The 12,500-nt window shown below is 45.8% G+C and overlaps 1 protein-coding gene across 1 annotated transcript in view; it reads right to left on the bottom strand.

The window, feature by feature from the left end:
- Positions 1–7,850, bottom strand: part of LOC143287267 (G-protein coupled receptor dmsr-1-like) — a 243,341-nt gene extending 235,491 nt beyond the window's left edge. The window contains exon 1 of the mRNA XM_076595211.1: positions 7,759–7,850. The gene's annotated coding sequence lies outside the window, so the exon portion shown is untranslated. The remainder of the gene's footprint in view (positions 1–7,758) is intronic.
- Between the last annotated feature and the right edge of the window lie 4,650 nt (positions 7,851–12,500).

Below are 12,500 nucleotides of genomic sequence, written 5' to 3'. Positions count from 1 at the left end.
ATGTTTTGTTCGTCAGTTGTCACTGTAGTGTTGAAAATTAATTCCATGTTTTGTTCGTCATTTGTCACTTTAGTGTTGAAATTCCATGTTTTGTTCGTCATTGTCACTGTAGTGTTGAAATTCTATGTTTTGTTCGTCGATCTTTGTAATGTACAGAGCAGTCGGCCATGTTTTGCTAGTAGTAGTAGTAGTAGTAGTAGTAGTACTACTACTACTACTACTATTACCCTTCTTTTTCTTCTTCTTATTCTTCTTCACCTCCTCCTTCTTCTTCTTCTTCTACTTCTCCTTCTTCTTCTGCAACAACATCTACTACTACTACTACTACTACTACACTACTACGACTTCTCCTTCTCTTTCTTCTTTTCCAAACGGCAGTCCAGATCGAAGCGATAGTTCCGCTGGGGAAAGGGGGGCAGGGCAGAAAACATAAGAGGGATGAGTTACCAACAGATGGACTCGGAGCGTAACTGACACGCTTTCAAGCCATTACCTCCCCTGGCTAGGCGGGCCGGAACCATGGTGGAGCTAACTCCTGCTGTGTGGGCGGCTGGTGGAAGGGGTGGTGGGGTGGGGGGGTGAAGGGAAGACCGGATGTCGTATGGAGTGGAAAGGGGTGGGTGTGGGGATTGTGTGGGTGGCGGGGAGGTAGGATTTCATGGCCATTAGTGTGGTGTGGGTGGGGGAGAGGTTGTAGAAGGATGGGGGAGAAAGAGGGTGTGTGTGGTGGAGAAGAGAGAGTGAGAGGGAGGGTGGGAGGAGAAGAATGAGAGAGAGAAAGACAGAGAGAGGGAGAGAGAGAACTAGGGATGAGTACGCAGGTCTGTGTCTGTCAGTGTGTGTCCTCACATGGGAAAAGAGGCCGATTTTGGATGCACAACACTTCCCACAGGTGTTGCAAGGGAAACTGGGTTGCCTGATCAGCACAGATGACAATTGTTTTATATATATATATATATATATATATATATATATATATATATATATATATATAGATAGAGAGATAGATAGAGAGAGAGAGAGAGAGAGAGAGAGAGAGAGAGAGAGAGAGAGAGAGAGAGAGAGAGAAGGTGACGGAGACGAAGAGGAGAGTTTGACATACATACAGACAAACCAAACGAACCATGAAAACACTGGCGATGGTGACAGTTTGACATACATACATACATACATACATAGACCAAACGAACCATGACAACACTGGCGATGGTGACAGTATCGATATACATACAGACAGACCATAGGGGGCTGTTGTTGAGGGGACCCGGTGGCAGTCTCCACTTCGGGGAGGGGGGAGGGGTGTGCTCACTCAGTATGGCTCCGCGACTGAGCCATTATTGTCGTCAGTATGGGGCTTAGTATGTGGTGTCCTGTGTACGTTAAATGAGAACAGGCACACGTGAACACCACTGAAGTGACTCAGCAGCAGCGCGGGGTCTCCTCAGATGTGTGGCTTCCTGGTGAGACCTAACATCTACAGTTCCCGGTGGACAGCCGACGGATGAACCCAGGTGTGTGTATGGGGGAGGACTCGGGTGAACGGTGTTGGAGTAATGCCACAGAAGCAGCGCAGGTGACGGGACAGAAAACACTAAAAGCAAGGTGAAGGTGCGGAAAGTGTTGGCGTCACCCCTTAAATTTCTAAAACAAAATTGGAAAGGGCCAGCAGGGTAGTGTGCGTTTTTCCCCCTTGCTGTTTGTGATCCCCCCCCCCCCCCCCCCTTTTTTCCCAAACCTCCCCCACCCTGCCAGCGTTAGGGGTTTGGGCCCCTGACACGTACTTGTTGACGGGCCTGAACTTTTGATGATAAACCCAGATCCCCCCAAGGGGAGGGACACAGGCCCCGAACTTTTTTCCCGGGATCACCCACCCAGTTTTTTCCCCCCCCCCCCCCAAACCACAAATTTGGGGGGGAAAGAAGGGAGAACGTTTATGAAATTTTTATGGTGAAGAAAATTTTTTTAAAAAGCCTTTGCTCTTCTTCTTCCTTCTCTTCTCTCTCTCTCTCTCTTTATTTATATATATATATATATATTTTATTTTAAATATATTATAAAAATTTTTTATTTATTTTATATTTTATATCAAGGGATTTTTCCCTCACAAAAAAAAAAAGACAAAATTAAATTTTAAAAGGGGAAGATTGGATTCTAGGGAAATTTTGTTGTTGTATTTGGGTTGTTGTTTTTAAAGTTTTGCCCTTCCTCCCCTTTGGGACCCCCTCGACCTTGGAGGGGTGAGCAACCCCTCTTAATGACATAAACCCTCAAGCCCCAGGATTATACAGCACACAATCAAAAAACCCCATGTTTTACCCAGACCAATAAGATCCATGATTAAAACCCCCCCCAAAACCCCAACCCAAAAACCCGATTTACGAAACCCAATAAGACCCCATGTTTACCCCGCCCCAAGTCAAAAAACCCCTGTTTTTACAGACACAATAAAAGATTTGATTTTACAGCACACAATAAGTTTTCCCTTGTTTTCCCAGCCAAAATAAAGACCCCAATTTTTTCCCCAAAGAAAAATAAGTTCCCCTTTGGTTTATCCAGACACAATAAGTCCCATGGTTATCCAGCACACAATAAGATCCCATGTTATGCAACAATCAAGCCCATGATTACCCAGACACAGTCAAGTTTCCCTTTGGTTATACGCACACAATCAAGACCCATGATTATCCGCACACAATCAAGACCCCATGATTATCCGAACAATCAAAATTTTTTGGTTACCCCAGCACACATCAAGTCCATGGTTATAAGAACAATAAAAATCCTTTGATTACCAGCAACAATCAAACCCCTAAATTATCCAGCAAAATAAGACCCCAGGTTTTCCCCAAAGAAAGTCGGGGTTTTTTCCTTTTGGGTTAAAACAGCACCCAACCCAATTCCCCATGATTAAAGCCCCAAAATAAGTATGATTTAGCACACAATCAAGACCCCATGGTTACCCAGCACAAACCCAAGTTCCTTTTACCCAGCACCAATAAAGACCCCATGTTTATAAGCACACAATCAAGACCCAAGGTTACAGCAACCAAGCCCCCTGATTACCCAGCACACACTACACCCCTTTGTTTTGATACTAAAACAAAAGATAGTTACCCTGGAAATTAGAAAAAAAAAACAGAAAAATCGTTCGCAAAAACCCCTCAGGCGGGAAGGAAATGGGGGTAAAGGACCCCCGCGACGGGGAACCCTTTTTTTTGGCGGGGAAATTGTGATAGTGGTCAACGTTTGGGCCCAGATGCGGGTCCCCTTGGGGAAGGCAATTTACACGTTTGTTTTCTTCCCCCCCCCAGGTGGGGCCTTTTTTAAAAAAGGCCCAAAATGGCGGGGGAGAGGAGACCCCGTTGCCATCCCAAAACCCTTTTCCCAATAAAGAGGACTAGTTTCCCGCCTTTCCAGGGCAAAGCCTTACAAAAAGAGGACTAGACCCCCTTTTTCCATCCCAAACCCCTTAAAAACCAAGGGGAAATAGATCCCGTTTCCCACCCAAATTTAAACCACATCACAGGGGGGGGATCCCCCTTTTGGGCCAGGGAAACCTTTTCCACACCCCGAGGACTATTCCCGATTTTTTCCATGAAGGGTTTAACCCCAAAAGGGGGCTAAATCCCCCTTTCCAACCCAACCCTTTCAACACAGAGGAAAAATTTTCCCCCCTTTTCCAAGCCAAGCCTTACACACAAAGGGGGCTATTTCCCGCCTTGCCACCCCAAGCCTTACACACACCCCGGATTGACCCCGTTTCCATGAACCCTTCACACAAGAGGACTTTATCCCCCCTTTTCCCCAGCCAAGTTTACACACAAAAAGGGACTAAAATCCCCCCTTTTCCTTCCCAACCCTTTCCCAAAACCGTGAAAAGGAATTCCCCCCAAATGGCGGAAAAGGGAAACCCTTCTTTACTGTTGCCCGTCCTCCCCCTGGGAAAAAAGCCCAAAACCCCTGAAGGGAAAAGTCCAATTCTAATGCAGAAAAACGATTGTGACAAACGCGGTGAAAAAAACTTGGTGGGATGTCACCCCATAAAGGTTTTCCAGGCCAAGGGAAGTGTGCAAGGCAGAGTTATCCCCCTTTTTTTCCTAAATGGTGATCCTGCTGAAGGTTAGGGCCCCGGGCCCCCATCCGGTGAAGTTGATCGCGGTTGAAAAAAAAAAAAGTAGCTAGATCTAAGGCCGGGGAAACCCTTTGATACACAGATCAAAACCCCGGGACGGGAGTTTACATTACCCCCTTTTGCTTCAGTGGTTTTGGTGGGGTATATGGGTTGCCCCGACGTTTGACGTTTTGGGGTTACATAAAATAAAGGGGTTAAATTTTTCCGCCCTGGGGAAACTGATTAGACACACACACAAAAGAAAACCCCAAAAAACACAGCCACGAACCAACAACCCACACAAAACCACACACAAAAGGGAATGCGATGTAGAGGGAGACAAAAAAAAACCCAAACGGCCCGAGGGGAGAGAAAGGATTATATTAAAAGACAAGAGAGCCCGACAGAGCTGAGGGGACGAAAGGAAAGGGCCCAGACAAAAAAGACAAAAAGGTAGGGGGACAGAAAAAAGAAAAAAAAAACAAAAATTTGAAGGATGTAAAAAAAACCCTTGGGGTTTTTTCTAGAAATTCTGATGGGAAAGGGACTTTAAAAAACTACCCGCCCCCTTTTCCCCGAAAACCCGGGAAAGGGGCAAATAAGCTAAAAGAAAATTGGGGGTGTATGTGTCGGCCGCTTTTCTGTTTCAAAAATTTTTTTTCCCCCTTTATATTTTTTCTTTTTCCCTTTTCCCCTTTAAAGGGGCTAGATGATGTAAACATATTTGTTGTTATTCATTTCCCTTCAGAAATGTTTTTAAGATTAATTCTTTTCTCTTTCTCTTTCTCTCTTTTTTCTCTCTCTCTTGACCCATGTACAGGGTATTTAGTGAGAGTTGAATGGTAAGGGATGGTTTATGGTGGGGGTTGTGGGGGTTTGTGTGTTGTGTGTTTTGTTTTTTTCGGGGGGGAGGGGGGGGGGTGGCGCCGCGGTGTGTGTGTTTGTGTGAGAAATGTGTGTGGGGGGGTTTTTTTGGGGTTTGGGGGGGGTTTTTTTTTTGTTTTTTTTTTTGGAAGGGGGGGGGGGTTTCATTTTTTATTTTTTTATTTTTGTTGAATTTTTTCCCCTGGGGGGATAAAAAAAAGCATGCCCTTGCTATTCCCCTTTCATATTCATTCATTTTTTCTCTTTTTCCCCTTTCCCCTTCTCTCCTCTTTTTCTTTTTTCCTGAAAATTGATTCATTTCAAATTTCCCTTTTCACCCCCATCGGAGGATAGTTTCCCGATTGCTAGGAGAGAGAGGAGGGGAGAGGGGGAGAGCGAGAAAACGGGACGACAGACAGACAGACAGGCAGAGACAGAGAAAGACAGGGAGACGGGAAAGAGGAGAGAGAGACAGAGAGAGACAGGGACAGGGGAGAGAGAAAGAGGGGAACGAGGGAGGAGAGAGAGAGAGACCCTTCCCATTGAAGGGAAAACCCCACCCACATGGTACACATTCTGTACCAGAAAAAGGGTTTTCCCAATCCTTGTTTGTACGGGATTATAAAACCAAACCCCGGCCCAATTTGGTGGCGTTTCCGTCCCTTTAGGCTGTTGTCCAGGGTCAACTTCCCCAAAACCTAGGACCCGCTTTGTTAAGCAGAAAAATTTTTCACCCGATGTCTTTTCAAGAAGAGAGGGTTTTGGGAGCGTTAAACCTACCCCTAAAGGGAAAAAATTTATCGATTTTGGCAGAGAGAAGCCAGGGCCCTATCAGGAAATGGCGAAGCAGCGAAAAAGGTTCCAGGGGATTTGGTGAGGGGGAAATTTTTCCCTACTAAAATAGAGTGCGATGGCCCCCGGTTTTAAAAAACGTGGGCCCAGAAAAAAAGGTGTTTTCCCTAAATTTGGCGCCCACACGGGAGGCGTGTTTCAAACCCTGTGGGGGGGGGAAAAAAAAGGTTGGCAAGAGGGGGGTTTTTCTTTTGAAGCCTTGAAATGCCCAGTTTGCCCCGGAGTTTCTTATACTTATGACGGGAAAGGTTAGAGTACAGCCTTTTTTCCTAGCCCCAAAAAAAAGGGACCCCCCTGAAACCCTTGTCCCCTTTCATCGTAATCACCCTCCTTTTTCCCTCATAAATTAGGGGAATTCACAACACACAACCAACACACCACAAAACAAAAATATTTTTATTTATATTTTTAAAATATATAAATTTTCTATTTAAAAAGGAAACGAGAGAAGCTTAACTACTTTATCTTTTATTATTTTTTTATTTTTATTATTTTTTAAATTTAATGCAGGCTGAAAAAATTATGGTTTATGGACCTTTTTGAAAAAGGGTGAGTGGGGGAAATCAAGCCTTTTCCCCTTTTTAAAATTTGAAACTGCATTTGAGGGAAAAAAATTGCAGACAAAATACTATTGTTTTTCCGGGGTTTTAAAATTATGGTTGTAGTTTTGTCATTGACAAAAAAAAGTGGTTTCTTAAAAAAAACCCCCTGTATCAGTAGTTTTAGCCCTGGGTTCTTGAAACCACCTGTCATCAGAAAGGTCTGTATGGCCTACTTTAGAAAGCACCGGGTCAAAAAGTGTGCTCAGCAGGGGTTAAAATAAAAAGAAACCTGCTCAGGGTGTCATGTCAGGGCCCTAAAGGGAAAGCACTGCCCTTTTCAGTGGGCTATGTCATGGTCCAAAAGGAAAGCACTTTGTCTTAAAGTTGGTGCTTTTGTTTGGTTTAATAAAAAGATGTTTTCATGGTGTATGTCAGGGCCCTACTTTAAAAAGCACCTGTCCCAGTGGGGGCCCCGGGTTCCTTGGTCAATATACATTTTTTGCGGAAATTTTAAAATTGGGGTCACCATCCCCAAAAAAGGGAAAATTGTGCAAGATCCAAGTGGTGCAAAAAATTTTTGGGGAAAACATTTAGATTTTTTAAAATTTGCATCAAAACTTGTGGCCCAAAACTTTTTGGGAAAACTAAGATCTTTTAAAATGCATATAATTTTTGAGGCCCAAAAATTTGGGAAACCTAGATAAAAAAAATGCATCTACATGGTCCATAACTTTTTGGGGAACACAAATAGATCATTTACAAAGGGGTTTACCGGGGTTTCCAAAAAACTTTTTGGGAAAACCTTTTGATCATTTACAATGATCCCCCCTTGTGGCCCTTTAACTGTTGGGAAAATAGATCATTTAAAAGGGATTCATCCCTTGGGCCCATAAATTTTTGGGAACAAATAGATCTTTTAAAATGCATCTTTACAGGGGGTCCAAAACTGTTTGGGAACAATAGATCATTTAAAAATGTTTCATACCTTGTTTTCCATAATGTTTGGGAACTTATAGATCATTTACATGATTCTTTACCTTGGGGGCCCATAACTTTTTGGGGAAATTTTGTGTCCCCGGGACAAGGGCATAAACCCCCTGTGTGATTTCGTTCAGTCCCATGGCACAAAAGAAAAGCGGCCCCCAGTGCCCCAGTTACGGGGCCCTTTTGGCCCCGATTGTTCACATGTTTTCGGCCCGGTCTTTCCATTTGCCCCCCCTGGTTGGGTTTGGGGCAGAATTACAGAAAGAACCCTTTGGTTTTGAAACTTTCCCGCGAATTATTTGTTATTTTTACATCTGATTTTTCACCACACCCCAAAATCAAAACCACACAAAACACACCACACACACACGGACACTCGCACACGTTGGAAACATTGTCACTCACCTTGGGTGCAGTTCTAACAAATCCACACGGTGATGGCGAATTTCGATCAGCTCAAGACCGGCAAGTCTCTTTCCAAATCTGGGACAGAAAACAACCAACAAAAATACTGTAAGATCAAACAGACAAAACAAACCAAAAACAATAATAAGGAATAAAATCCGAAAGAACATCCGATCGCCTGCAACCAGCCAAATGTGCCTACAATAATGCATACACACGATTGTTGCCAACCAACCAGTGTCTGTTACTAATCATCAGTATTATATGTTCATTAGATGCTTTTCCTACAAGCTGCACGACACAAGACATGGACACCATCTGCACGACATTAAGACATGGACCACTAGCTGCACTACACAAGAATGGCACTACAAAGACATGGCACTAGCTGCCACGACACAAGACATGGCACTGAAATGAAGTGCTGGATTATTTACTTTTTCAATCCCAGAAAGAAATACGCGGTGATGGTTTTCATTAACATGATAATCACGAAGAAGAAGAAAAGAAGAAAACACGGCCCACATGCTCACACAGTGCATTTATTCTAGGATATTCTGAAGGCGGTGGGGGTGGGAGGACGGGTGGGGATCCATACCCAAAGAAACCGAACAAAACAAACAACAACAACATTCTAACAATGGCTGGCAAAGTGTTATCGGCCCGGCCACTCCAAGGAAGGACGGGGGTTGAGGTCAGTGTCCTCACTGGAGGATATCCATTGAGCGTGTCCTGATTGGAGATGCCCAAAGATATGGCGTTGTGATGCATCCAGTTAGGTTACCATGACAGACAACACGGGGTGATATGGACGCACCTGCCACTTCTCAAAACACAGAGAGAGTGAGAGAGAGAGAGGGGGGAGGGAGGGATAGGGAGAGAGGGGGAGGGAGAGAGGGAGAGGGAGAGACAGAGCAGAGCGAGAAAGTACACTCCTCTCTCTGTTTCTTGTTTCTTTTGTCTTCCGTCTGTCTGTCTGTCTGTCTCCTCTGTGCCTTGCCCCATCTCTGTCTGTCTGTCTGTGTGCCAGTCTATCTGTCTCCTCGTTCCCTCTCTCTTTCCACAACACACACAGGAAACAAAAAAATTAATAAAATCACACACACACACACCCACACCACACACACACACACACACGTTCTGATTTTTTCCCCTTCAACTTTCCCTCCTTCCTTCCCCGCCCCTTTGTTTCTGCTCCCTAATGTCCAACCCTTAAAGTGGATAGACATTAAATGAATTGAACACCACACCACACACACACACACAACACACACACCACACGCACGCACACCACACACTCCAACACACACACACCACACACACACACACCACACACAACAACACACACACTTCCCCAAAGACGGACAAACGCCACGCATGAAGACCATAAATCATTCAACCACATTTTGTGCTCACCTTTTGGCACCCAAAGACCATTTAGAACGTTCAAGACACCTGCTCTGTCACCAAAGCACGATAATGGAATTACTCACATGGTCTACTGCCGCCTGGCCTCTTCAAACACCTTCTATCCCTTCAAACTCTTGTGTCTTCTAATTGGCTGTCACTTATGGCTTGTACGTGTCAAATTTCCCCATCTTTGATTGGGGAAAAAAGGTGTTTCATTTGCCTTCTGTTGGATGTTGAAAAGCGAACGTGCCCATGCGTGCACGCCCCCCCCCCCCCCCCAGTCGGTTTGTTTGTGTATTTAATTTTGTATCCGTGCGTGCGTGCGTGCGTGCTTGAGTGTGTGTGTGTGTGTGTGTGTGTGTGTGTGTGTGTGTGTGTGTGCGCGTGAGGGAGGGTGTTTAGGCCCAAATTACATCGAGTGACAGCAACCTTGTTGGAAATGTTTTGTTTGTTTGTCTACTTTGTATGCTTGTGTGTGTGTGTGTGTGTGTGTGTGTGTGTGAGTGTGTGTGTGTGTGTGTGTGACATACACAGACAGACACCACAAACTCACAGACAGACAGACAGAAACACACACAGACACACACCGACACACTCACACACCACACACAACAAGCACACACACACTCACCACACACACACACCACACTCACACACAAGCACACACCCAAACACACACACACACACACACACACACAAGCACACACACACACACACAATACACTCACACACACACACCACACACACACACACACACACGCACACAGGGCTGAAGGCAACGTGAGAGGAAGCGGATCCCAGATGAGATGTTGGCGTGTCAGGTACACATCTGTGTCTGCTGTCCGGACTTGCTTGTCTCCCTTCCTATCCTCTGTCTCTCTGGCTCTTCGGCCGTCCTCTCTGTCTCCCTTACCTGTCTGTCTCTAGTTCTCCTTCTTTTCCTCCTGACTATCTTTCTTATCTGCCTCTCTCTCTCTTTCTTTGTCTCCTGTGTTCTGATTTGTATTTTCTTCAGCAATTCCCATTCGTCATTCTCTGCGCGTAGATATGCACGTGCGCGCAACACACACACACACACACACACACACACACACACACACACACACACACACACACACACACACGTACGCTCGTTCATGCAAACGTGCACGTATGCACACATGCACACTGATACAGAGACAGACAGGCAGGCAAAGACGTAATGAGACTAACAGAGAGAAACCACAATGATATACAATTCAAACTGAGAGAGAGAGACAGACAGACAGACAGACAGACAGACAGACAGACAGAGAGAAGGAGAGAGGGGGTAAAGAGAGACAGAGCGAGGGAGACAGACAGACAGACAGAACCAGACAAACATACATACATACACAGACAGACAGGCAGACAGACAGACAGATGGACACACAGGCACACAGAGACACAGAAACAGAGACGGACAGACAGCCCTGTGACAGTCACAATACCCCCACAGCAAGCTGAAGACAGGAACACACTGTGATCACACAGAGTGACCACACAGCTTGCTGGCTGCTTCTGACTGACACACCAAGACCATCACCATCTATCACTGTGCTGCCACGACATGCACTGTCACTGTGCTGTCACTGTGCTGTCACCACCTGCACTGTCACTGTGCTGTCACCACCTGCACTGTCACTGTGTTGTCATCACCTGCACTGTCACTGTGCTGTCACCACCTGCACTGTCACTGTGCTGTTCACTGTGCTGTCACCACCCTGCACTGTCACTGTGCTGTCACTGTGCTGTCACCACCTGCCACTGTCACTGTGCTGTCACTGTGCTGTCACCACCTGCACTGTCACTGTGCTGTCACTGTGCTGTCACGACCTGCACTGTTACTGTGCTATCATGTGCTGTCACCACCTGCACTGTCACTGTGCTGTCACTGTGCTGTCACCACCTGCACTGTCACTGTGCTGTCACTGTGCTGTCACCACCTGCACTGTCACTGTGCTGTCACTGTGCTGTCACCACCTGCCACTGTCACTGTGCTGTCACCACCCTGCACTGTCACTGTGCTGTCACACCTGCACTGTCACTGTGCTGTCACTGTGCTGTCACCCCCTGCACTGTCACTGTGCTGTCACCACCTGCACTGTCACTGTGCCTGTCACTGTGCTGTCACCACCTGCACTGTCACTGTGCTGTCACTGTGCTGTCACCACCTGCACTGTCACTGTGCTGTCACCACCTGCACTGTCACTGTTCTATCACTGTGCTGTCACGACCCTGCACTGTCACTGTGCTGTCACTGTGCTGTCACCACCTTCACTGTCACTGTGCTGTCACCACCTTCACTGTCACTGTGCTGTCACCACTGCACTGTCACTGCACTGTCCCTGTGCTGTCACTGTGCTGTCACTGTGCCCAGCCACCTGCTGGCGGAGAGCGCTGTCGTCCCCGCTTCGCCTGAACCCGTTTCGCCTATTCCCATTTCCCTGTTTTCAGAAACACCATATCGTGCCTACCCAATGGAATATTTTTTGTTTGTCATCATTATCTACAATACACTTCAGATCGTCAGTATGTTTTTCCTCTCTCCCCCTTCTTCTTCACTCTTTCTTTTAATGTCATCTCTCTCTCTCTCTCAGTCTCTTTCATTCCTCCATACCTTCTTCACTCTTTCTTTTAATGTCATCTCTCTCTCTCTCTCTCTCTCTCTCTCTCTCTCTCCTCTCTCTCTCTCTCTCTCAGTCTGTCTCTTTCATTCCTCCATACCTTCTTCAGTCTTTCTTTTAATGTCATCTTTCTCTCTCTCTCTCTCTCTCTCTCTCTCTCTCTCTCTCTCTCTCTCTCAGTTGTCTCTTTCATTCCTCCATACCTTCTTACACTCTTCTCTTTAATGTCATCTTCTCTCTCCTCTCTCTCTCTCTCTCTCTCTCTCAGTCTGTCTCTTTCTTCCTCCATACCTCTTTCAGTCTTTCTTTTAATGTCATCTCCTTCTCTCTTCTCTCTCTCCTCTCTCTCTCTCTCTCAGTCTGTCTCATTCATTCCTCCATACCTTCTTCACTCTTTCTTTTAATGTCATCTCTTCTCTCTCTCTCTTCTCTCTTCTCTCTCTCTCAGTCTGTCTCTTCATTCTCCATACCTTCTTCCCTCTTTCTTTTAATGTCATCTTCTCTCTCTCTCTCTCTCTCTCTCTTCTCTCTCTCTCTCTCTCCTCAGTCTGTCTCTTTCATCCTCCATACCTTCTTCACTTTTCTTTTAATGTCATCTCTCTCTCTCTCCTCCTTTTTCCCCTCCTTCTTCAGTCGTCTTTTATTTCCCCCTCCTTTCTCCTCTTTCTTTTTTCTCCTTCTCTCTCG

This window comes from Babylonia areolata, chromosome 11, assembly GCF_041734735.1.
Source record: "Babylonia areolata isolate BAREFJ2019XMU chromosome 11, ASM4173473v1, whole genome shotgun sequence".
Classification (NCBI taxonomy): Eukaryota; Metazoa; Mollusca; class Gastropoda; order Neogastropoda; family Buccinidae; genus Babylonia; species Babylonia areolata.
The sequence above is the reverse complement of the archived record's forward strand: the minus strand, read 5'-3'. Positions and strand labels throughout refer to the sequence as shown.